Genomic DNA, 21,682 nt, shown 5'->3' with positions numbered 1-21,682 from the left:
TGGTGTGCTACCCTCTCCTCGCTCTGTTGGTGAGCTCCTCCTCCTCGCTCTGTCGGTGAGCTCCCCTCCCCTCGCTCTGTTGGTGTGCTACCCTCTCCTCTCTCTGTTGGTGTGCTACCCTCTCCTCGCTCTGTTGGTGAGCTCCCCCTCCTCGCTCTGTCGGTGAGCTCCCCTCCCCTCGCTCTGTTGGTGAGCTCCTCCTCCCCTCGCTTTGTTGGTGAGCTCCCCTCTCCTCGCTCTGTTGGTGAGCTCCCCTCCCCTCGCTCTGTTGGTGAGCTCCCCTCCCCTCGCTCTGTTTGTTGAGCTCCCCTCCCCTCGCTCTGTTGGTGAGCTCCCCTCTCTTCTCTCTGTTGGTGAGCTCCCCTCCCCTCGCTCTGTTGGTGAGCTCCCCTCCCCTTGCTCTGTTGGTGAGCTCCCCTCCCCTCGCTTTGTTGGTGAGCTCCCCTCCCCTCGCTCTGTTGGTGAGCTCCCCCCCTCCTCGCTCTGTTGGTGAGCTCCCCTCTCCACTCTCTGTTGTTGTGCTACCCTCTCCTCGCTCTGTTGGTGAGCTCCCCTCCCCTCGCTCTGTTGTGAGCTCCCCTCTCCTCTTTCTGTTGGTGAGCTCCCCTCCCCTCGCTCTGTTGGTGAGCTCCCCCCCTCCTCGCTCTGTTGGTGAGCTCCCCTCCCCTCGCTCTGTTGGTGAGCTCTTCTCCCCTCGCTCTGTTGGTGAGCTCCCCTCCCCTCGCTCTGTTGGTGTGCTCCACTCCCCTCGCTCTGTTGGTGAGCTCCCCTCTCCTCTCTCTGTTGGTGAGCTCCCCTCCCCACGCTCTTATGGTGAGCTCCCCTCCCCTCGCTCTGTTGGTGAGCTCCCATCTCCTCGCTCTGTTGGTGTGCTACCCTCTCCTCTCTCTGTTGGTGTGCTACCCTCTCCTCGCTCTGTTGGTGAGCTCCCCACCCCTCGCTCTGTTGGTGAGCTCCCCTCTCCACTCTCTGTTGGTGAGCTCCCCTCCCCTCGCTCTGTTGGTAAACTCCCCTCCCCTCGCTGTGTTGGTGAGCTCCCCTCTCCTCGCTCTGTTGGTGTGCTACCCTCTCCTCTCTCTGTTGGTGTGCTACCCTCTCCTCGCTCTGTTGGTAAGCTCCCCTCCCCTCGCTCTGTTGGTGAGCTTCCCTCTACTCTCTCTGTTGGTGAGCTCCCCTCCCCTCGCTCTGTTGGTGAGCTCCCCTCCCCTCGCTCTGTTGGTGAGCTCCCCTCCCCTCGCTCTGTTGGTAAGCTCCCCTCTCCTCTCTCTGTTGGTGAGCTCCTATCCCCTCGCTCTTTTGGTGAGCTCCCCTCCCCTCGCTCTGTTGGTGAGCTCCCCTCCCCTTGCTCTGTCGATGAGCTCCCCCCCTCCTCGCTCTGTTGGTGAGCTCCCCTCCCCTCGCTCTGTGGGTGAGCTCCCCTCCCCTCGCTCTGTTGGTGAGCTCCTTCCCTCCTCGCTCTGTTGGTGAGCTCCCCTCCCCTCGCTCTGTTGGTGAGCTCCCCCCCTCCTCGCTCTGTTGGTGAGCTCCCCCCCTCCTCGCTCTGTTGGTGAGCTCCCCTCCCCTCGCTCTGTGGGTGAGCTCCCCCCTCCTCGCTCTGTTGGTGAGCTCCCCTCCCCTCGCTCTGTTGGTGAGCTCCCCTCCCCTCGCTCTGTTGGTGAGCTCCCCCCCTCCTCGCTCTGTTGGTGAGCTCCCCTCCCCGCGCTCTGTTGGTGAGCTCCCCCACTCCTCGCTCTGTTGGTGAGCTCCCCTCCCCTCGCTTTGTGTGTGAGCTCCCCTCCCCTCGCTCTGTTGGTGAGCTCCCCCCCTCCTCGCTCTGTTGGTGAGCTCCCCTCCCCTCGCTCTTTTGGTGAGCTCCCCTCCCCTCGCTCTTTTGGTGAGCTCCCCCCTCCTCGCTCTGTTTGTGAGCTCCCCTCCCCTCGCTCTGTTGGTGAGCTCCCCTCCCCTCGCTCTGTTGGTGAGCTCCCCCCTCCTCGCACTGTTGGTGAGCTCCCCCTCCTCTCTCTGTTGGTGTGCTACCCTCTCCTCGCTCTGTTGGTGAGCTCCCCTCCCCCCGCTCTGTTGGTGAGCTCCCCTCTCCTCGCTCTGTTGGTGTGTTACCCTCTCCTCCCTCTGTTGGTGTGCTACCCTCTCCTCGCTCTGTTGGTGAGCTCCCCTCCCCTCGCTCTGTTGGTGAGCTCCCCCCTCCTCTCTCTGTTCGTGAGCTCCCCCTCCTCTCACTGTTGGTGTGCTACCCTCTCCTCGCTCTGTTTGTGAGCTCCCCCCCTCCTCGCTCTGTTGGTGAGCTCCCCTCCCCTCGCTCTGTTGGTGAGCTCCCCTCCCCTCGCTCTGTTGGTGAGCCCCCCTCTCCTCGCTCTGTTGGTGTGCTACCCTCTCCTCTCTCTGTTGGTGTGCTACCCTCCCCTCGCTCTGTCGATGAGCTTCCCCCTCCTCTCTCTGTTGGTGTGCTACACTCTCCTCGCACTGTTGGTGAGCTCCCCTCCCCTCGCTCTGTTTGTGAGCTCCCCTCTCCTCTCTCTGTTGGTGAGCTCCCCTCCCCTCGCTCTGTTGGTGAGCTCCCCTCCCCTCGCTCTGTTGGTGAGCTCCCCTCCCCTCGATCTGTTGGTGAGCTCCCCCACTCCTCGCTCTGTTGGTGAGCTCCCCTTCCCTCGCTCTGTTGGTGAGCTCCCCTCCTTTCACTCTGTTGGTGAGCTCCCCCCCTCCTCGCTCTGTTGGTGAGCTCCCCTCCCCTCGCTCTGTTGGTGAGCACCCCTCCCCTCGCTCTGTTGGTGAGCTCCCCCCCTCCTCGCTCTGTTGGTGAGCTCCCCTCCCCTCGCTCTGTCGATGAGCTCCCCCCTCTTCTCTCTGTTGGTGAGCTCCCCTCCCCTCGCTCTGTTGGTGAGCTCCCCTCCCCTCGCTCTGTTGGTGAGCTCCCCCCTCCTCGCTCTGTTGGTGAGCTTCCCTCCCCTCGCTCTGTTGGTGAGCTCCCCCCCTCCTCGCTCTGTTGGTGAGCTCCCCTCCCCTCGCTCTGTTGGTGAGCTCCCCACCCCTCGCTCTGTTGGTGAGCTCCCCCCCTCCTCGCTCTGTTGGTGTGCTACCCTCCCCTCGCTCTGTCGATGAGCTCCCCCCTCCTCTCTCTGTTGGTGTGCTACCCTCTTCTCGCTCTGTTGGTGAGCTCCCCTCCCCACGCTCTGTTGGTGAGCTCCCCTCTCCTCTCTCTGTGGGTGAGCTCCCCTCCCCTCGCTCTGTTGGTGAGCTCCCCTCCCTTCGCTCTGTTGGTGAACTCCCCTCCCCTCGCTCTGTTGGTGAGCTCCCCCACTCCTCGCTCTGTTGGTGAGCTCTCCTCCCCTCGCTCTGTTGGTGAGCTCCCCTCGCTCTGTTGGTGAGCTCCCCTCCCCTCGCTCTGTTGGTGAGCTCCCCTCCCCTCGCTCTGTTGGTGCGCTCCCCTCCCCTCGCTCTGTTGGTGAGCTCCCCCCTCCTCACTCGGTTGGTGAGTTCTCCTCCCCTCGCTCTGTTGGTGAGCTCCCCTCCCCTCGCTCTGTTGGTGAGCTCCCCTCCCCTCGCTCTGTTGGTGAGCTCCCCCCCTCCTCGCTCTGTTTGTGAGCTCCCCTCCCCTCGCTCTGTTGGTGAGCTCCACTCCCCTCGCTCTGTTGGTGAGCTCCCCCCTTCCTCGCTCTGTTGGTGAGCTCCCCTCCCCTCGCTCTGTTGGTGAGCTCCCCTCCCCTCGCTCTGTTGGTGAGCTCCCCACCCCTCGCTCTGTTGGTGAGCTCCCCTCCCCTCGCTCTGTTGGTGAGCTCCCCTCCCCTCGCTCTGTTGGTGATCTCCCCTCCCCTCGCTCTGTTGGTGAGCTCCCCTCCCCTCGCTCTGTTGGTGAGCTCCCCTCACCTCGCTCTGTTAGTGAGCTCCCCCCTCCTCGCTCTGTTGGTGAGCTCCCCTCCCCTCGCTCTGTAGGTGAGCTCCCCTCCCCTCGCTCTGTTGGTGTGCTACCCTCTCTTCTCTCTGTTGGTGAGCTCCCCTCCCCTCGCTCTGTTGGTGAGCTCCCCTCCCCTCGCTCTGTTGGTGAGCTCCCCCCCTCCTCGCTCTGTTGGTGAGCTCCCCCCTCCACTATCTGTTGGTGTTCTACCCTCTCCTCTCTCTGTTGGTGAGCTCCCCTCCCCTCGCTCTGTTGGTAAGCTCCCCCCCTCCACGCTCTGTTGGAGTGCTACCCTCTCCTCTCTCTGTTGGTGTGCTACCCTCTCCTCGCTCTGTTGGTGAGCTCCCCCTGCTCGCTCTGTTCGTGAGCTCCCCCCTCCTCGCTCTGTTGGTGAGCTCCCCTCCCCTCGCTCTGTAGGTGAGCTCCCCCCCTCCTCGCTCTGTTGGTTAGCTCCCCTCCCCTCGCTCTGTTGGTGAGCTCCCCCCTCCTCGCTCTGTTGGTGAGCTCCCCTCCCCTCGCTCTGTTGGTGAGCTCCCCTCTCCACGCTCTGTTGGTGTGCTACCCTCTCCTCTCTCTGTTGGTGAGCTCCCCTCCCCTCGCTCTGTTGGTGAGCTCCCCTCCCCTCGCTGTGTTGGTGAGCTCCCCTCTCCTCGCTCTGTTGGTGTACTACCCTCTCCTCTCTCTGTTGGTGTGCTACCCTCTCCTCGCTCTGTTGGTAAGCTCCCCTCCCCTCGCTCTGTTGGTGAGCTTCCCTCTCCTCTCTCTGTTGGTGAGCTCCCCTCCCCTCGCTCTGTTGGTGAGCTCCACTCCCCTCGCTCTGTTGGTGAGCTCCCCTCCCCTCGCTCTGTTGGTGAGCTCCCCTCTCCTCTCTCTGTTGGTGAGCTCCTATCCCCTCGCTCTTTTGGTGAGCTCCCCTCCCCTCGCTCTGTTGGTGAGCTCCCCTCCCCTTGCTCTGTCGATGAGCTCCCCCCCTCCTCGCTCTGTTGGTGAGCTCCCCTCCCCTCGCTCTGTTGGTGAGCTCCCCTCCCCTCGCTCTGTTGGTGAGCTTCTTCTCTCCTCGTTCTGTTGGTGAGCTCCCCTCCCCTCGCTCTGTTGGTGAGCTCCCCCCTCCTCGCTCTGTTGGTGAGCGCCCCCCCTCCTCGCTCTGTTGGTGAGCTCCCCTCCCCTCGCTCTGTTGGTGAGCTCCCTCCCTCCTCGCTCTGTTGGTGAGCTCCCCTCCCATCGCTCTGTTGGTGAGCTCCCCTCCCCTCGCTCTGTTGGTGAGCTCCCCCCCTCCTCGCTCTGTTGGTGAGCTCCCCTCCCCGCGCTCTGTTGGTGAGCTCCCCTCCCCTCGCTCTGTTGGTGAGATCCCCCCCTCCTCGCTCTGTTGGTGAGCTCCCCTCCCCTCGCTCTGTCGGTGAGCTCCCCTCCCCTCGCTCTGTTGGTGAGCTCCCCCCCTCCTCGCTCTGTTGGTGAGCTCCCCTCCCCTCGCTCTGTTGGTGAGCTCCCCCCTCCTCGCTCTGTTGGTGAGCTCCCCCTCCTCTCTCTGTTGGTGTGCTACCCTCTCCTCGCTCTGTTGGTGAGCTCCCCTCCCCCCGCTCTGTTGGTGAGCTCCCCTCTTCTCGCTCTGTTGGTGTGCTACCCTCTCCTCTCTCTGTTGGTGTGCTACCCTCTCCTCGCTCTGTTGGTGAGCTCCCCACCCCTCGCTCTGTTGGTGAGCTCCCCTCTCCTCTCTCTGTTGGTGAGCTCCCCTCCCCTCGCTCTGTTGGTGAGCTCCCCTCCCCTCGCTGTGTTGGTGAGCTCCCCTCTCCTCGCTCTGTTGGTGTGCTACCCTCTCCTCTCTCTGTTGGTGTGCTACCCTCTCCTCGCTCTGTTGGTAAGCTCCCCTCCCCTCGCTCTGTTGGTGAGCTCCCCTCCCCTCGCTCTGTTGGTGAGCCCCCCTCTCCTCGCTCTGTTGGTGTGCTACCCTCTCCTCTCTCTGTTGGTGTGCTACCCTCCCCTCGCTTTGTCGATGAGCTCCCCCCTCCTCTCTCTGTTGGTGTGCTACACTCTCCTCGCTCTGTTGGTGAGATCCCCTCAAGTCGCTCTGTTGGTGAGCTCCCCTCTCCTCTCTCTGTTGGTGAGCTCCCCTCCCCTCGCTCTGTTGGTGAGCTCCCCTCCCCTCGCTCTGTTGGTGAGCTCCCCTCCCCTCGATCTGTTGGTGAGCTCCTCCACTCCTCGCTCTGTTGGTGAGCTCCCCTTCCCTCGCTCTGTTGGTGAGCTCCCCTCCTTTCGCTCTGTTGGTGAATTCCCCCCCCCTCCTCGCTCTGTTGGTGAGCTCCCCTCCCCTCGCTCTGTTGGTGAGCTCCCCTCCCCTCGCTCTGTTGGTGAGCTCCCCCCCTCCTCGCTCTGTTGGTGAGCTCCCCTCCCCTCGCTCTGTCGATGAGCTCCCCCCTCTTCTCTCTGTTGGTGAGCTCCCCTCCCCTCGCTCTGTTGGTGAGCTCCCCTCCCCTCGCTCTGTTGGTGAGCTCCCCTCTCCTCGCTCTGTTGGTGTGCTACCCTCTCCTCTCTCTGTTGGTGTGCTACCCTCTCCTCGCTCTGTTGGTGAGCTCCCCACCCCTCGCTCTGTTGGTGAGCTCCCCTCTCCTCTCTCTGTTGGTGAGCTCCCCTCCCCTCGCTCTGTTGGTTAGCTCCCCTCCCCTCGCTGTGTTGGTGAGCTCCCCTCTCCTCGCTCTGTTGGTGTGCTACCCTCTCCTCTATCTGTTGGTGTGCTACCCTCTCCTCGCTCTGTTGGTAAGCTCCCCTCCCCTCGCTCTGTTGGTGAGCTCCCCTCCCCTCGCTCTGTTGGGGAGCTCCCCTCCCCTCGCTATGTTGGTGAGCTCCCCTCCCCTCGCTCTGTTGGTGAGCTCCCCCCTCCTCACTCTGTTGGTGAGTTCTCCTCCCCTCGTACTGTTGGTGAGCTCCCCTCCCCTCGCTCTGTTGGTGAGCTCCCCTCCCCTCGCTCTGTTGGTGAGCTCCCCCCCTCCTCGCTCTGTTTGTGAGCTCCCCTCCCCTCGCTCTGTTGGTGAGCTCCCCTCCCCTCGCTCTGTTGGTGAGCTCCCCTCCCCTCGCTCTGTTGGTGAGCTCCCCCCTTCCTCGCTCTGTTGGTGAGCTCCCCTCCCCTCGCTCTGTTGGTGAGCTCCCCTCCCCTCGCTCTGTTGGTGAGCTCCCCTCCCCTCGCTCTGTTGGTGAGCTCCCCTCCCCTCGCTCTGTTGGTGAGCTCCCCTTCCCTCACTCTGATGGTGAGCTCCCCTCCCCCCGCTCTGTTGGTGAGCTCCCCTCTCCTCGCTCTGTTGGTGAGCTCCCCTCCCCTCGCTCTGTTGGTATGCTACCCTCTCCTCTTTCTGTTGGTGTGCTACCCTCTCTTCGCTCTGTTGGTGAGCTCCCCCTCCTCTCTCTGTCGGTGAGCTCCCCTCCCCTCGCTCTGTTGGTGAGCTCCCCTCCCCTCGCTCTGTTGGTGAGCATCCCTTCCCCTCACTCTGTTGGTGAGCTCCCCCCCTCCTAGCTCTGTTGGTGTGCTACCCTCTCCTCGCGCTGTTGGTGTGCTACCCTCTCCTCGCTCTGTTGGTGAGCTCCTCCTCCTCGCTCTGTCGGTGAGCTCCCCTCCCCTCGCTCTGTTGGTGTGCTACCCTCTCCTCTCTCTGTTGGTGTGCTACCCTCTCCTCGCTCTGTTGGTGAGCTCCCCCTCCTCGCTCTGTCGGTGAGCTCCCCTCCCCTCGCTCTGTTGGTGAGCTCCTCCTCCCCTCGCTTTGTTGGTGAGCTCCCCTCTCCTCGCTCTGTTGGTGAGCTCCCCTCCCCTCGCTCTGTTGGTGAGCTCCCCTCCCCTCGCTCTGTTTGTTGAGCTCCCCTCCCCTCGCTCTGTTGGTGAGCTCCCCTCTCTTCTCTCTGTTGGTGAGCTCCCCTCCCCTCGCTCTGTTGGTGAGCTCCCCTCCCCTTGCTCTGTTGGTGAGCTCCCCTCCCCTCGCTTTGTTGGTGAGCTCCCCTCCCCTCGCTCTGTTGGTGAGCTCCCCCCCTCCTCGCTCTGTTGGTGAGCTCCCCTCTCCACTCTCTGTTGTTGTGCTACCCTCTCCTCGCTCTGTTGGTGAGCTCCCCTCCCCTCGCTCTGTTGTGAGCTCCCCTCTCCTCTTTCTGTTGGTGAGCTCCCCTCCCCTCGCTCTGTTGGTGAGCTCCCCCCCTCCTCGCTCTGTTGGTGAGCTCCCCTCCCCTCGCTCTGTTGGTGAGCTCTTCTCCCCTCGCTCTGTTGGTGAGCTCCCCTCCCCTCGCTCTGTTGGTGTGCTCCACTCCCCTCGCTCTGTTGGTGAGCTCCCCTCTCCTCTCTCTGTTGGTGAGCTCCCCTCCCCACGCTCTTATGGTGAGCTCCTCTCCCCTCGCTCTGTTGGTGAGCTCCCATCTCCTCGCTCTGTTGGTGTGCTACCCTCTCCTCTCTCTGTTGGTGTGCTACCCTCTCCTCGCTCTGTTGGTGAGCTCCCCACCCCTCGCTCTGTTGGTGAGCTCCCCTCTCCTCTCTCTGTTGGTGAGCTCCCCTCCCCTCGCTCTGTTGGTAAACTCCCCTCCCCTCGCTGTGTTGGTGAGCTCCCCTCTCCTCGCTCTGTTGGTGTGCTACCCTCTCCTCTCTCTGTTGGTGTGCTACCCTCTCCTCGCTCTGTTGGTAAGCTCCCCTCCCCTCGCTCTGTTGGTGAGCTTCCCTCTACTCTCTCTGTTGGTGAGCTCCCCTCCCCTCGCTCTGTTGGTGAGCTCCCCTCCCCTCGCTCTGTTGGTGAGCTCCCCTCCCCTCGCTCTGTTGGTAAGCTCCCCTCTCCTCTCTCTGTTGGTGAGCTCCTATCCCCTCGCTCTTTTGGTGAGCTCCCCTCCCCTCGCTCTGTTGGTGAGCTCCCCTCCCCTTGCTCTGTCGATGAGCTCCCCCCCTCCTCGCTCTGTTGGTGAGCTCCCCTCCCCTCGCTCTGTGGGTGAGCTCCCCTCCCCTCGCTCTGTTGGTGAGCTCCTTCCCTCCTCGCTCTGTTGGTGAGCTCCCCTCCCCTCGCTCTGTTGGTGAGCTCCCCCCCTCCTCGCTCTGTTGGTGAGCTCCCCCCCTCCTCGCTCTGTTGGTGAGCTCCCCTCCCCTCGCTCTGTGGGTGAGCTCCCCCCTCCTCGCTCTGTTGGTGAGCTCCCCTCCCCTCGCTCTGTTGGTGAGCTCCCCTCCCCTCGCTCTGTTGGTGAGCTCCCCCCCTCCTCGCTCTGTTGGTGAGCTCCCCTCCCCGCGCTCTGTTGGTGAGCTCCCCCACTCCTCGCTCTGTTGGTGAGCTCCCCTCCCCTCGCTTTGTGTGTGAGCTCCCCTCCCCTCGCTCTGTTGGTGAGCTCCCCCCCTCCTCGCTCTGTTGGTGAGCTCCCCTCCCCTCGCTCTGTTGGTGAGCTCCCCTCCCCTCGCTCTTTTGGTGAGCTCCCCCCTCCTCGCTCTGTTTGTGAGCTCCCCTCCCCTCGCTCTGTTGGTGAGCTCCCCTCCCCTCGCTCTGTTGGTGAGCTCCCCCCTCCTCGCACTGTTGGTGAGCTCCCCCTCCTCTCTCTGTTGGTGTGCTACCCTCTCCTCGCTCTGTTGGTGAGCTCCCCTCCCCCCGCTCTGTTGGTGAGCTCCCCTCTCCTCGCTCTGTTGGTGTGTTACCCTCTCCTCCCTCTGTTGGTGTGCTACCCTCTCCTCGCTCTGTTGGTGAGCTCCCCTCCCCTCGCTCTGTTGGTGAGCTCCCCCCTCCTCTCTCTGTTCGTGAGCTCCCCCTCCTCTCACTGTTGGTGTGCTACCCTCTCCTCGCTCTGTTTGTGAGCTCCCCCCCTCCTCGCTCTGTTGGTGAGCTCCCCTCCCCTCGCTCTGTTGGTGAGCTCCCCTCCCCTCGCTCTGTTGGTGAGCCCCCCTCTCCTCGCTCTGTTGGTGTGCTACCCTCTCCTCTCTCTGTTGGTGTGCTACCCTCCCCTCGCTCTGTCGATGAGCTTCCCCCTCCTCTCTCTGTTGGTGTGCTACACTCTCCTCGCACTGTTGGTGAGCTCCCCTCCCCTCGCTCTGTTTGTGAGCTCCCCTCTCCTCTCTCTGTTGGTGAGCTCCCCTCCCCTCGCTCTGTTGGTGAGCTCCCCTCCCCTCGCTCTGTTGGTGAGCTCCCCTCCCCTCGATCTGTTGGTGAGCTCCCCCACTCCTCGCTCTGTTGGTGAGCTCCCCTTCCCTCGCTCTGTTGGTGAGCTCCCCTCCTTTCACTCTGTTGGTGAGCTCCCCCCCTCCTCGCTCTGTTGGTGAGCTCCCCTCCCCTCGCTCTGTTGGTGAGCACCCCTCCCCTCGCTCTGTTGGTGAGCTCCCCCCCTCCTCGCTCTGTTGGTGAGCTCCCCTCCCCTCGCTCTGTCGATGAGCTCCCCCCTCTTCTCTCTGTTGGTGAGCTCCCCTCCCCTCGCTCTGTTGGTGAGCTCCCCTCCCCTCGCTCTGTTGGTGAGCTCCCCCCTCCTCGCTCTGTTGGTGAGCTCCCCTCCCCTCGCTCTGTTGGTGAGCTCCCCCCCTCCTCGCTCTGTTGGTGAGCTCCCCTCCCCTCGCTCTGTTGGTGAGCTCCCCACCCCTCGCTCTGTTGGTGAGCTCCCCCCCTCCTCGCTCTGTTGGTGTGCTACCCTCCCCTCGCTCTGTCGATGAGCTCCCCCCTCCTCTCTCTGTTGGTGTGCTACCCTCTTCTCGCTCTGTTGGTGAGCTCCCCTCCCCACGCTCTGTTGGTGAGCTCCCCTCTCCTCTCTCTGTGGGTGAGCTCCCCTCCCCTCGCTCTGTTGGTGAGCTCCCCTCCCTTCGCTCTGTTGGTGAACTCCCCTCCCCTCGCTCTGTTGGTGAGCTCCCCCACTCCTCGCTCTGTTGGTGAGCTCTCCTCCCCTCGCTCTGTTGGTGAGCTCCCCTCGCTCTGTTGGTGAGCTCCCCTCCCCTCGCTCTGTTGGTGAGCTCCCCTCCCCTCGCTCTGTTGGTGCGCTCCCCTCCCCTCGCTCTGTTGGTGAGCTCCCCCCTCCTCACTCGGTTGGTGAGTTCTCCTCCCCTCGCTCTGTTGGTGAGCTCCCCTCCCCTCGCTCTGTTGGTGAGCTCCCCTCCCCTCGCTCTGTTGGTGAGCTCCCCCCCTCCTCGCTCTGTTTGTGAGCTCCCCTCCCCTCGCTCTGTTGGTGAGCTCCACTCCCCTCGCTCTGTTGGTGAGCTCCCCCCTTCCTCGCTCTGTTGGTGAGCTCCCCTCCCCTCGCTCTGTTGGTGAGCTCCCCTCCCCTCGCTCTGTTGGTGAGCTCCCCTCCCCTCGCTCTGTTGGTGAGCTCCCCTCCCCTCGCTCTGTTGGTGAGCTCCCCTCCCCTCGCTCTGTTGGTGATCTCCCCTCCCCTCGCTCTGTTGGTGAGCTCCCCTCCCCTCGCTCTGTTGGTGAGCTCCCCTCACCTCGCTCTGTTAGTGAGCTCCCCCCTCCTCGCTCTGTTTGTGAGCTCCCCTCCCCTCGCTCTGTATGTGAGCTCCCCTCCCCTCGCTCTTTTGGTGTGCTACCCTCTCTTCTCTCTGTTGGTGAGCTCCCCTCCCCTCGCTCTGTTGGTGAGCTCCCCTCCCCTCGCTCTGTTGGTGAGCTCCCCCCCTCCTCGCTCTGTTGGTGAGCTCCCCCCTCCACTATCTGTTGGTGTTCTACCCTCTCCTCTCTCTGTTGGTGAGCTCCCCTCCCCTCGCTCTGTTGGTAAGCTCCCCCCCTCCACGCTCTGTTGGAGTGCTACCCTCTCCTCTCTCTGTTGGTGTGCTACCCTCTCCTCGCTCTGTTGGTGAGCTCCCCCTGCTCGCTCTGTTCGTGAGCTCCCCCCTCCTCGCTCTGTTGGTGAGCTCCCCTCCCCTCGCTCTGTAGGTGAGCTCCCCCCCTCCTCGCTCTGTTGGTTAGCTCCCCTCCCCTCGCTCTGTTGGTGAGCTCCCCCCTCCTCGCTCTGTTGGTGAGCTCCCCTCCCCTCGCTCTGTTGGTGAGCTCCCCTCTCCTCACTCTGTTTGTGAGCTCCCCCCCCTCCTCGCTCTGTTGGTGTGCTACCCTCTCCTCGCTCTGTTGGTGTGCTACCCTCTCCTCGCTCTGTTGGTGAGCTCCCCTTCCTCGCTCTGTTGGTGAGCTCCCCCCTCCTCGCTCTGTTAGTGAGCTCCCCTCCCCTCGCTCTGTTGGTGAGCTCCCCTCCCCCCGCTCTGTTTGTGAGCTCCCCTCCCCTCGCTCTGTTGGTGAGCTCCCCCCCTCCTCGCTCTGTTGGTGTGCTACCCTCTCCTCTCTCTGTTGGTGTGCTACCCTCTCCTCGCTCTGTTGGTGTGCTACCCTCTCCTCTCTCTGTTGGTGAGCTCCCCTCCCCTCGCTCTGTTGGTGAGCTCCCCCTCCTCGCGCTGTTGGTGAGCTCCCCTCCCCTCGCTCTGTTGGTGAGCTCCCCTCTCCTCGCTCTGTTGGTGTGCTACCCTCTCCTCTCTCTGTTGGTGAGCTCCCCTCCCCTCGCTCTGTTGGTGAGCTCCCCTCCCCTCGCTCTGTTGGTGAGCTCCCCCCCTCCTCGCTCTGTTGGTGAGCTCCCCCCTCCACTATCTGTTGGTGTTCTACCCTCTCCTCTCTCTGTTGGTGAGCTCCCTTCCCCTCGCTCTGTTGGTAAGCTCCCCCCCTCCACGCTCTGTTGGAGTGCTACCCTCTCCTCTCTCTGTTGGTGTGCTACCCTCTCCTCGCTCTGTTGGTGAGCTCCCCCTGCTCGCTCTGTTCGTGAGCTCCCCCCTCCTCGCTCTGTTGGTGAGCTCCCCTCCCCTCGCTCTGTAGGTGAGCTCCCCCCCTCCTCGCTCTGTTGGTTAGCTCCCCTCCCCTCGCTCTGTTGGTGAGCTCCCCCCTCCTCGCTCTGTTGGTGAGCTCCCCTCCCCTCGCTCTGTTGGTGAGCTCCCCTCTCCTCACTCTGTTTGTGAGCTCCCCCCCCTCCTCGCTCTGTTGGTGTGCTACCCTCTCCTCGCTCTGTTGGTGTGCTACCCTCTCCTCGCTCTGTTGGTGAGCTCCCCTTCCTCGCTCTGTTGGTGAGCTCCCCCCTCCTCGCTCTGTTAGTGAGCTCCCCTCCCCTCGCTCTGTTGGTGAGCTCCCCTCCCCCCGCTCTGTTTGTGAGCTCCCCTCCCCTCGCTCTGTTGGTGAGCTCCCCCCCTCCTCGCTCTGTTGGTGTGCTACCCTCTCCTCTCTCTGTTGGTGTGCTACCCTCTCCTCGCTCTGTTGGTGTGCTACCCTCTCCTCTCTCTGTTGGTGAGCTCCCCTCCCCTCGCTCTGTTGGTGAGCTCCCCCTCCTCGCGCTGTTGGTGAGCTCCCCTCCCCTCGCTCTGTTGGTGAGCTCCCCTCCCCTCGCTCTGTTGGTGTGCTACCCTCTCCTCTCTCTGTTGGTGAGCTCCCCTCCCCTCGCTCTGTTGGTGAGCTCCCCCCCTCCTCGCTCTGTTGGTGAGCTCCCCTCCCCTCGCTCTGTTGGAGTGCTTCCTGCTCCTCTCTCTGTTGATGAGCTCCCCTCCCCTCGCTCTGTTGGTGAGCTCCCCTCCCCTCGCTCTGTTGGTGAGCTCCCCTCTCCTCGCTCTGTTGGTGAGCTCCCCTTTCCTCGCTCTGTTGGTGAGCTCCCCTCCCCTCGCTCTGTTGGAGTGCTACCCTCTCCTCTCTCTGTTGGTGAGCTCCCGTCCCCTCGCTCTGTTGGTGTGCTCCCCCCCTCCTCGCTCTGTTGGTGAGCTCCCCTCTCCTCTCTCTGTTGGTGAGCTCCCCTCCCCTCGCTCTGTTGGTGAGCTCCCCCCCTCCTCGCTCTGTTGGTGAGCTCCCCTCCCCTCGCTCTGTTGGTGAGCTCCCCTCCCCTCGCTCTGTTGGAGTGCTTCCTGCTCCTCTCTCTGTTGATGAGCTCCCCTCCCCTCGCTCTGTTGGTGAGCTCCCCTCCCCTCGCTCTGTTGGTGAGCTCCCCTCTCCTCGCTCTGTTGGTGAGCTCCCCTTTCCTCCTTCTGTTGGTGAGCTCCCCTCCCCTCGCTCTGTTGGTGAGCTCCCCTCCCCTCGCTCTGTTGGTGAGCTCCCCCCTCCTCACTCTGTTGGTGAGTTCTCCTCCCCTCGCTCTGTTGGTGAGCTCCCCTCCCCTCGCTCTGTTGGTGAGCTCCCCTCCCCTCGCTCTGTTGGTGAGCTCCCCCCCTCCTCGCTCTGTTTGTGAGCTCCCCTCCCCTCGCTCTGTTGGTGAGCTCCCCTCCCCTCGCTCTGTTGGTGAGCTCCCCTCCCCTCGCTCTGTTGGTGAGCTCCCCCCTTCCTCGCTCTGTTGTTGAGCTCCCCTCCCCTCGCTCTGTTGGTGAGCTCCCCTCCCCTCGCTCTGTTGGTGAGCTCCCCCCTCCTCACTCTGTTGGTGAGTTCTCCTCCCCTCGCTCTGTTGGTGAGCTCCCCTCCCCTCGCTCTGTTGGTGAGCTCCCCTCCCCTCGCTCTGTTGGTGAGCTCCCCCCCTCCTCGCTCTGTTTGTGAGCTCCCCTCCCCTCGCTCTGTTGGTGAGCTCCCCTCCCCTCGCTCTGTTGGTGAGCTCCCCTCCCCTCGCTCTGTTGGTGAGCTCCCCCCTTCCTCGCTCTGTTGTTGAGCTCCCCTCCCCTCGCTCTGTTGGTGAGCTCCCCTCCCCTCGCTCTGTTGGTGAGCTCCCCTCTCCTCTCTCTGTTGGTGAGCTCCCCTCCCCTCGCTCTGTTGGTGAGCTCCCCCCCTCCTCGCTCTGTTGGTGAGTTCTCCTCCCCTCGCTCTGTTGGTGAGCTCCCCTCCCCTCGCTCTGTTGGTGAGCTCCCCTCCCCTCGCTCTGTTGGTGAGCTCCCCTCCCCTCGCTCTGTTGGTGAGCTCCCCCCCTCCTCGCTCTGTTGGTGAGCTCCCCCCTCCACTATCTGTTGGTGTTCTACCCTCTCCTCTCTCTGTTGGTGAGCTCCCCTCCCCTCGCTCTGTTGGTAAGCTCCCCCCCTCCACGCTCTGTTGGTGTTCTACCCTCTTCTCTCTCTGTTGGTGAGCTCCCCTCCCCTCGCTCTGCTGGTGAGCTCCCCTCCCCTCGCTCTGTTGGTGAGCTCCCCTCCCCTCGCTCTGTTGGTGAGCTCCCCCCCTCCTCGCTCTGTTGGTGAGCTCCCCCCTCCACTATCTGTTGGTGTTCTACCCTCTCCTCTCTCTGTTGGTGAGCTCCCCTCCCCTCGCTCTGTTGGTAAGCTCCCCCCCTCCACGCTCTGTTGGTGTTCTACCCTCTCCTCTCTCTGTTGGTGTGCTACCCTCTCCTCGCTCTGTTGGTGAGCTCCCCCTCCTCGCTCTGTTCGTGAGCTCCCCCCTCCTCGCTCTGTTGGTGACCTCCCCTCCCCTCGCTCTGTAGGTGAGCTCCCCCCCTCCTCGCTCTGTTGGTTAGCTCCCCTCCCCTCGCTCTGTTGGTGAGCTCCCCCCTCCTCGCTCTGTTGGTGAGCTCCCCTCCCCTCGCTCTGTTGGTGAGCTCCCCTCTCCTTACTCTGTTTGTGAGCTCCCCCCCCTCCTCGCTCTGTTGGTGTGCTACCCTCTCCTCGCTCTGTTGGTGTGCTACCCTCTCCTCGCTCTGTTGGTGAGCTCCCCCTCCTCGCTCTGTTGGTGAGCTCCCCCCTCCTCGCTCTGTTGGTGAGCTCCCCTCCCCTCGCTCTGTTGGTGAGCTCCCCCCCTCCTCGCTCTGTTGGTGAGCTCCCCTCCCCTCGCTCTGTTGGTGAGCTCCCCCTCCTCGCTCTGTTGGTGAGCTCCCCTCCCCCCGCTCTGTTTGTGAGCTCCCCTCCCCTCGCTCTGTTGGTGAGCTCCCCCCCTCCTCGCTCTGTTGGTGTGCTACCCTCTCCTCTCTCTGTTGGTGTGCTACCCTCTCCTCGCTCTGTTGGTGTGCTACCCTCTCCTCTCTCTGTTGGTGAGCTCCTCTCCCCTCGCTCTGTTGGTGAGCTCCCCCTCCTCGCGCTGTTGGTGTGCTACCCTCTCCTTTCTCTGCTGGTGAGCTCCCATCGCTCTGTTGGTGAGCTCCCCTCCCCTCGCTCTGTTGGTGTGCTCCCCCCCTCCTCGCTCTGTTGGTGAGCTCCCCTCTCCTCGCTCTGTTGGTGAGCTCCCCTCCCCTCGCTCTGTTGGTGTGCTACCCTCTCCTCTCTCTGTTGGTGTGCTACCCTCTCCTCGCTCTGTTGGTGTGCTACCCTCTCCTCGCTCTGTTGGTGAGCTACCCTCCCCTCGCTCTGTTGGTGTGCTACCCTCTCCTCTCTCTGTTGGTGTGCTACCCTCTCCTCGCTCTGTTGGTGAGCTCCCCTCCCCTCGCTCTGTTGGTGAGCTCCCCCCCTCCTCGCTCTGTTGGTGAGCTCCCCTCTCCTCGCTCTGTTGGTGAGCTCCCCTCCTCTCGCTCTGTTGGTGAGCTCCCCTCCCCTCGCTCAGTTGGTGAGCTCCCCTCCCCTCGCTCTGTTGGTGTGCTACCCTCCCCTCGCTCTGTTGGTGTGCTACCCTCTCCTCTCTCTGTTGGTAAGCTCCCCCCTCCTCGCTCTGTTGGTGTGCTAACCTCTCCTCTTTCTGTTGGTGAGCTCCCCTCCCCTCGCTCTGTTGGTGAGCTCTCCTCCCCTTGCTCTGTTGGTGAGCTCCCCTCCCCTCACTCTGTTGGTGAGCTCCCCTCCCCTAGCTCTGTTGGTGAGCTCCCCCCTCCTCGCTCTGTTGGTGAGCTCCCCTCCCCTCGCTCTGTTGGTGTGCTACCCTCTCCTCTCTCTGTTGGTGAGCTCCCCTCCCCTCGCTCTGTTGGTGTGCTACCCTCTCCTCTTTCTGTTGGTGAGCTCCCCTCCCCTTGCTCTGTTGGTGAGCTCTCCTCCCTTTGCTCTGTTGGTGAGCTTCCCTCCCCTCGCTCTCTTGGTGACCTCCCCTCCCCTCGCTCTGTTGGTGAGCTCCCCTCCCCTCGCTCTGTTGGTGTGATACCCTCTCCTCTCTCTGTTGGTGTGCTACCCTCTCCTCGCTCTATTGGTGTGCTCTCCTCCCCTCGCTCTGTTGGTGAGCTCCCCTCCCCTCGCTCTGTTGGTGAGCTCCCCTCCCCTCGCTCTGTTGGTGAGCTCCCCTCCCCTCACTCTGTTGGTGAGCTCCCCTCCCCTCGCTCTGTTGGTGAGCTTCCTCCCCTCGCTCTGTTGGTGAGCTCCCCTCCCCTCGCTCTGTTGGTGAGCTCCCCTCCCCATGCTATGTTGGTGAGCTCCCCTCCCCTCGCTCTGTTGGTGTGCTACCCTCTCCTCTCTCTGTTGGTGTGCTACCCTCTCCTCTCTCTGTTGGTGAGCTCCCTCCTCCTCGCTCTGTTGGTGAGCTCCCCTCCCCTCGCTCTGTTGGTGAGCTCCCCTCCCCTCGCTCTGTTGGTGTGCTACCCTCTCCTCTCTCTGTTGGTGTGCTACCCTCTCCGCGCTCTGTTGGTAAGCTCCCCTCCCCTCGCTCTGTTGGTGTGCTACCCTCTCCTTTCTCTGCTGGTGAGCTCCCATCGCTCTGTTGGTGAGCTCCCCCCCTCCTCGCTCTGTTTGTGAGCTCCCTTCCCCTCGCTCTGTTGGTATGCTACCCTCTCCTCTTTCTGTTGGTGTGCTACCCTCTCCTCGCTCTGTTGGTGAGCTCCCCCTCCTCGCTCTTTCGGTGAGCTCCCCTCCCCTCGCTCTGTTGGTGAGCTCCCCTCCCCTCGCTCTGTTGGTGAACATCCCTCCCCTCACTCTGTTGGTGAGCTCCCCCCCTCCTAGCTCTGTTGGTGTGCTACCCTCTCCTCGCGCTGTTGGTGTGCTACCCTCTCCTCGCTCTGTTGGTGAGTTCCCCCTACTCGCTCTGTCGGTGAGCTCCCCTCCCCTCGCTCTGTTGGTGTGCTACCCTCTCCTCTCTCCGTTGGTGTGCTACCCTCTCCTCGCTCTGTTGGTGAGCTCCCTCTCCTCGCTCTGTCGGTGAGCTCCCCTCCCCTCGCTCTGTTGGTGATCTCCTCCTCCCCTCGCTTTGTTGGTGAGCTCCCCTCTCCTCGCTCTGTTGGTGAGCTCCCCTCCCCTCGCTCTGTTGGTGAGCTCCCCTCCCCTCGCTCTGTTGGTGTGCTACCCTCTCCTCGCTCTGTTTGTGAGCTCCCCTCCCCTCGCTCTTTTGGTGAGCTCCCCTCACCACACTCTGTTGGTGAGCTCCCCTCCCCTCGCTCTGTTGGTGAGCTCCCCTATCCTCACTCTGTGAGCCCCCCCCCCCTCCTCGCTCTGTTGGTGTGCTACCCTCTTCTCTCTCTGTTGGTGTGCTACCCTCTCCTCGCTCTGTTGGTGAGCTCCCCCTCCTTGCTCTGTCGGTGAGCTCCCCTCCCCTCGCTCTGTTGGTGAGCTCCCCTCCCCTCGCTCTGTTGGTGAGCTCCCCTCTCCCCACTCTGTGAGCTCCCCCCCTCCTCGCTCTGTTGGTGTGCTACCCTCTCCTCTCTCTGTTGGTGTGCTACCCTCTCCTCGCTCTGTTGGTGAGCTCCCCCTCCTCGCTCTGTCGGTGAGCTCCCCTCCCCTCGCTCTGTTGGTGAGCTCCCCTCCCCTCGCTCTGTTGGTGAGATCCCCTCTCCTCACTCTGTGAGCTCCCCCCCCTCCTCACTCTGTTGGTGTGCTACCCTCTCCTCTCTCTGTTGGTGTGCTACCCTCTCCTCGCTCTGTTGGTGAGCTCCCCCTCCTCGCTCTGTCGGTGAGCTCCCCTTCCCTCGCTCTGTTGGTGAGCTCCCCTCCCCTCGCTCTGTTGGTGAGCTCCCCTCTCCTCACTCTGTGAGCTCCCCCCCCCCCCTCCCCGCTCTGTTGGTGTGCTACCCTCTCCTCTCTCTGTTGGTGTGCTACCCTCTCCTCGCTCTGTTGGTGTGCTACCCTCTCCTCGCTCTGTTGGTGAGCTCCCCTCCCCTCGCTCTGTTGGTGAGCTCCCCTCTCCTCGCTCTGTTGGTGAGCTCCCCTCCCCTCGCTCTGTTGGTGAGCTCCCCTCCCCTCGCTCTGTTGGAGTGCTACCCTCTCCTCTCTCTGTTGGTAAGCTCCCCTCCCCTCGCTCTGTTGGTGAGCTCCCCCCCTCCTCGCTCTGTTGGTGAGCTCCCCTCCCCTCGCTCTGTTGGTGTGCTACCCTCTCCTCTCTCTGTTGGTGTGCTACCCTCTCCTCGCTCTGTTGGTGAGCTCCCCCCCTCCTCGCTCTGTCGGTGAGCTCCCCTCCCCTCGCTCTGTTGGTGAGCTCCCCTCCCCTCACTCTGTTGGTGAGCTCCCCTGCCCTCGCTCTGTTGGTGAGCTCCCCCCCTTTTCGCTCTGTTGGTGTGCTACCCTCTCCTCTCTCTGTTGGTGTGCTACCCTCTCCTCGCTCTGTCGGTGAGCTCCCCTCCCCTCGCTCTGTTGGTGAGCTCACCTCCCCTCGCTCTGTTGGTGAGCTCCCCTCCCCTCGCTCTGTTGGAGTGCTACCCTCTCCTCGCTCTGTTGGTGAGCTCCCCTCTCCTCGCTCTGTTGGTGAGCTCCCCTCCCCTCGCTCTGTTGGTGAGCTCCCCTCCCCTCGCTCTGTTGGTGAGCTCCCCTCCCCTCGCTCTGTTGGAGTGCTACCCTCTCCTCGCTCTGTTGGTGAGCTCCCCTCCCCTCGCTCTGTTGGAGTGCTACCCTCTCCTCGCTCTGTTGGTGAGCTCCCCTCTCCTCGCTCTTTCGGTGAGCTCCCCTCTCCTCTCTCTGTTGGTGTGCTACCCTCTCCTCGCTCTGTCGGTGAGCTCCCCTCCCTTCGCTCTGTTGGTGAGCTCCCCTCCCCTCGCTCTGTTGGTAAGCTCCCCTCCCCTCGCTCTGTTGGTGTGCTACCCTCTCCTCGCTCTGTCGGTGAGCTCCCCTCCCCTCGCTCTGTTGGTGTGCTCCTCTCCCCTCGCTCTGTTGGTGAGCTCCCCTCCCCTCGATCTGTTGGTGAGCTCCCCTCCCCTCGCACTGTTGGAGTGCTACCCTCTCCTCTCTCTGTTGGTGAGTTCCCCTCCCCTCGCTCTGTTGGTGAGCTCCCCTCCCCTCGCTCTGTTTGTGAGCTCCCCTCTTCTCGCTCTGTTGGTGAGCTCCCCTCCCCTCGCTCTGTTGGTGAGCTCCCCTCCTCTCGCTCTGTTGGTGTGCTACCCTCTCCTCTCTCTGTTGGTGTGCTACCCTCTCCTCGCTCTGTTGGTGAGCTCCCCTCCCCTCGCTCTGTTGGTGAGCTCCCCCCCTCCTCGCTCTGTTGGTGAGCTCCCCTCTCCTCGCTCTGTTGGTGAGCTCCCCTCCCCTCGCTCTGTTGGTGAGCTCCCCTCCCCTCGCTCTGTTGGTGAGCTCCCCTCCCCCCGCTCTGTTGGTGTGCTACCCTCTCCTCTCTCTGTTGGTGAGCTCCCCTCCCCTCGCTCTGTTGGTGAGCTCCCCTCCCCTCGCTCTGTTGGTGAGCTCCCCTCCCCTCGCTCTGGTGGTGTGCTACCCTCTCCTCTCTCTGTTGGTGTGCTACCCTCTCCTCGCTCTGTTGGTGTGCTCTCCTCCCCTCGCTCTGTTGGTGAGCTCCCCTCCCCTCGCTCTGTTGGTGAGCTCCCCTCCCCTCGCTCTGTTGGTGATCTCCCCTCCCCTCGCTCTGTTGGTGAGCTCCCCTCCCCTCGCTCTGTTGGTGTGCTACCCTCTCCTCTCTCTGTTGGTGAGCTCCCCTCCCCTCGCTCTGTTGGTGAGCTCCCCTCCCCTCGCTCTGTTGGTGAGCTCCCCTCCCCTCGCTCTGTTGGTGTGCTACCCTCACCTCTCTATGTTGGTGTGCTACACTCTCCTCGCTCTGTTGGTGTGCTCTCCTCCCTTCGCTCTGTTGGTGAGCTCCCCTCCCCTCGCTCTGTTGGTGAGCTCCCCTCCCCTCGCTCTATTGGTGAGCTCCCCTCCCCTCGCTCTGTTGGTGAGCTCCCCTCCCCTCGCTCTGTTGGTGAGCTCTCCTCCCCCCGCTCTGTTGGTGAGCTCCCCTCCCCTCGCTCTGTTGGTGAGCTACCCTCCCCTCGCTCTGTTGGTGAGCTCCCCTCCCCTCGCTCTGTTGGTGTGCTACCCTCTCCTCTCTCTGTTGGTGTGCTACCCTCTCCTCTCTCTGTTGGTGAGCTCCCACCTCCTCGCTCTGTTGGTGAGCTCCCCTCCCCTCGCTCTGTTGGTGAGCTCTCCTCCCCTCGCTCTGTTGGTGTGCTACCCTCTCCTCTCTCTGTTGGTGTGCTACCCTCTCCTCGCTCTGTTGGTGAGCTCCCCTCCCCTCGCTCTGTTGGTGTGCTACCCTCTCCTCTCTCTGCTGGTGAGCTCCCCTCCCCTCGCCCTGTTGGTGAGCTCCCCCCCTCCTCGCTCTGTTGGTGAGCTCCCTTCCCCTCGCTCTGTTGGTGTGCTACCCTCTCCTCTCTCTGTAGGTGTGCTACCCTCTCCTCGCTCTGTTGGTAAGCTCCCCCTCCTCGCTCTGTCGGTGAGCTCCCTTCCCCTCGCTCTGTTGGTGATCTCCCCTCCCCTCGCTCTGTTGGTGAGCTCCCCCCCTCCTAGCTCTGTTGGTGTGCTACCCTCTCCTCGCTCTGTTGGTGTGCTACCCTCTCCTCGCTCTGTTGGTGAACTCTCCTCCCCTCGCTCTGTTGGTGAGCTCCCCTCCCCTCGCTCTGTTGGTGAGCTCCCCTCCCCTCGCTCTGTTGGTGAGCTCCCCCCCTCCTAGCTCTGTTGGTGTGCTACCCTCTCCTCGCTCTGTTGGTGTGCTACCCTCTCCTCGCTCTGTTGGTGAGCTCCCCTCCCCTCGCTCTGTTGGTGAGCTCCCCTCCCCTCGCTCTGTTGGTGTGCTACCCTCTCCTCTCTCTGTTGGTGAGCTCCCCCCTCCTCGCTCTGTTGGTGTGCTACCCTCTCCTCTCTCTGTTGGTGAGCTC

The 21,682-nt window shown here is 63.4% G+C and overlaps 1 protein-coding gene across 1 annotated transcript in view; it reads left to right on the top strand.

Annotated features, from left to right (window-relative positions):
• LOC134546148 (zwei Ig domain protein zig-8-like) overlaps positions 1 to 21,682 on the top strand; it is a 596,884-nt gene that overhangs the window by 535,865 nt on the left and 39,337 nt on the right. The window lies entirely within an intron of this gene.

Source organism: Bacillus rossius, chromosome 1 (assembly GCF_032445375.1).
Source record: "Bacillus rossius redtenbacheri isolate Brsri chromosome 1, Brsri_v3, whole genome shotgun sequence".
Classification (NCBI taxonomy): domain Eukaryota; kingdom Metazoa; phylum Arthropoda; class Insecta; order Phasmatodea; family Bacillidae; genus Bacillus; species Bacillus rossius.
This window is presented reverse-complemented; position numbering and strand designations above follow the sequence as displayed.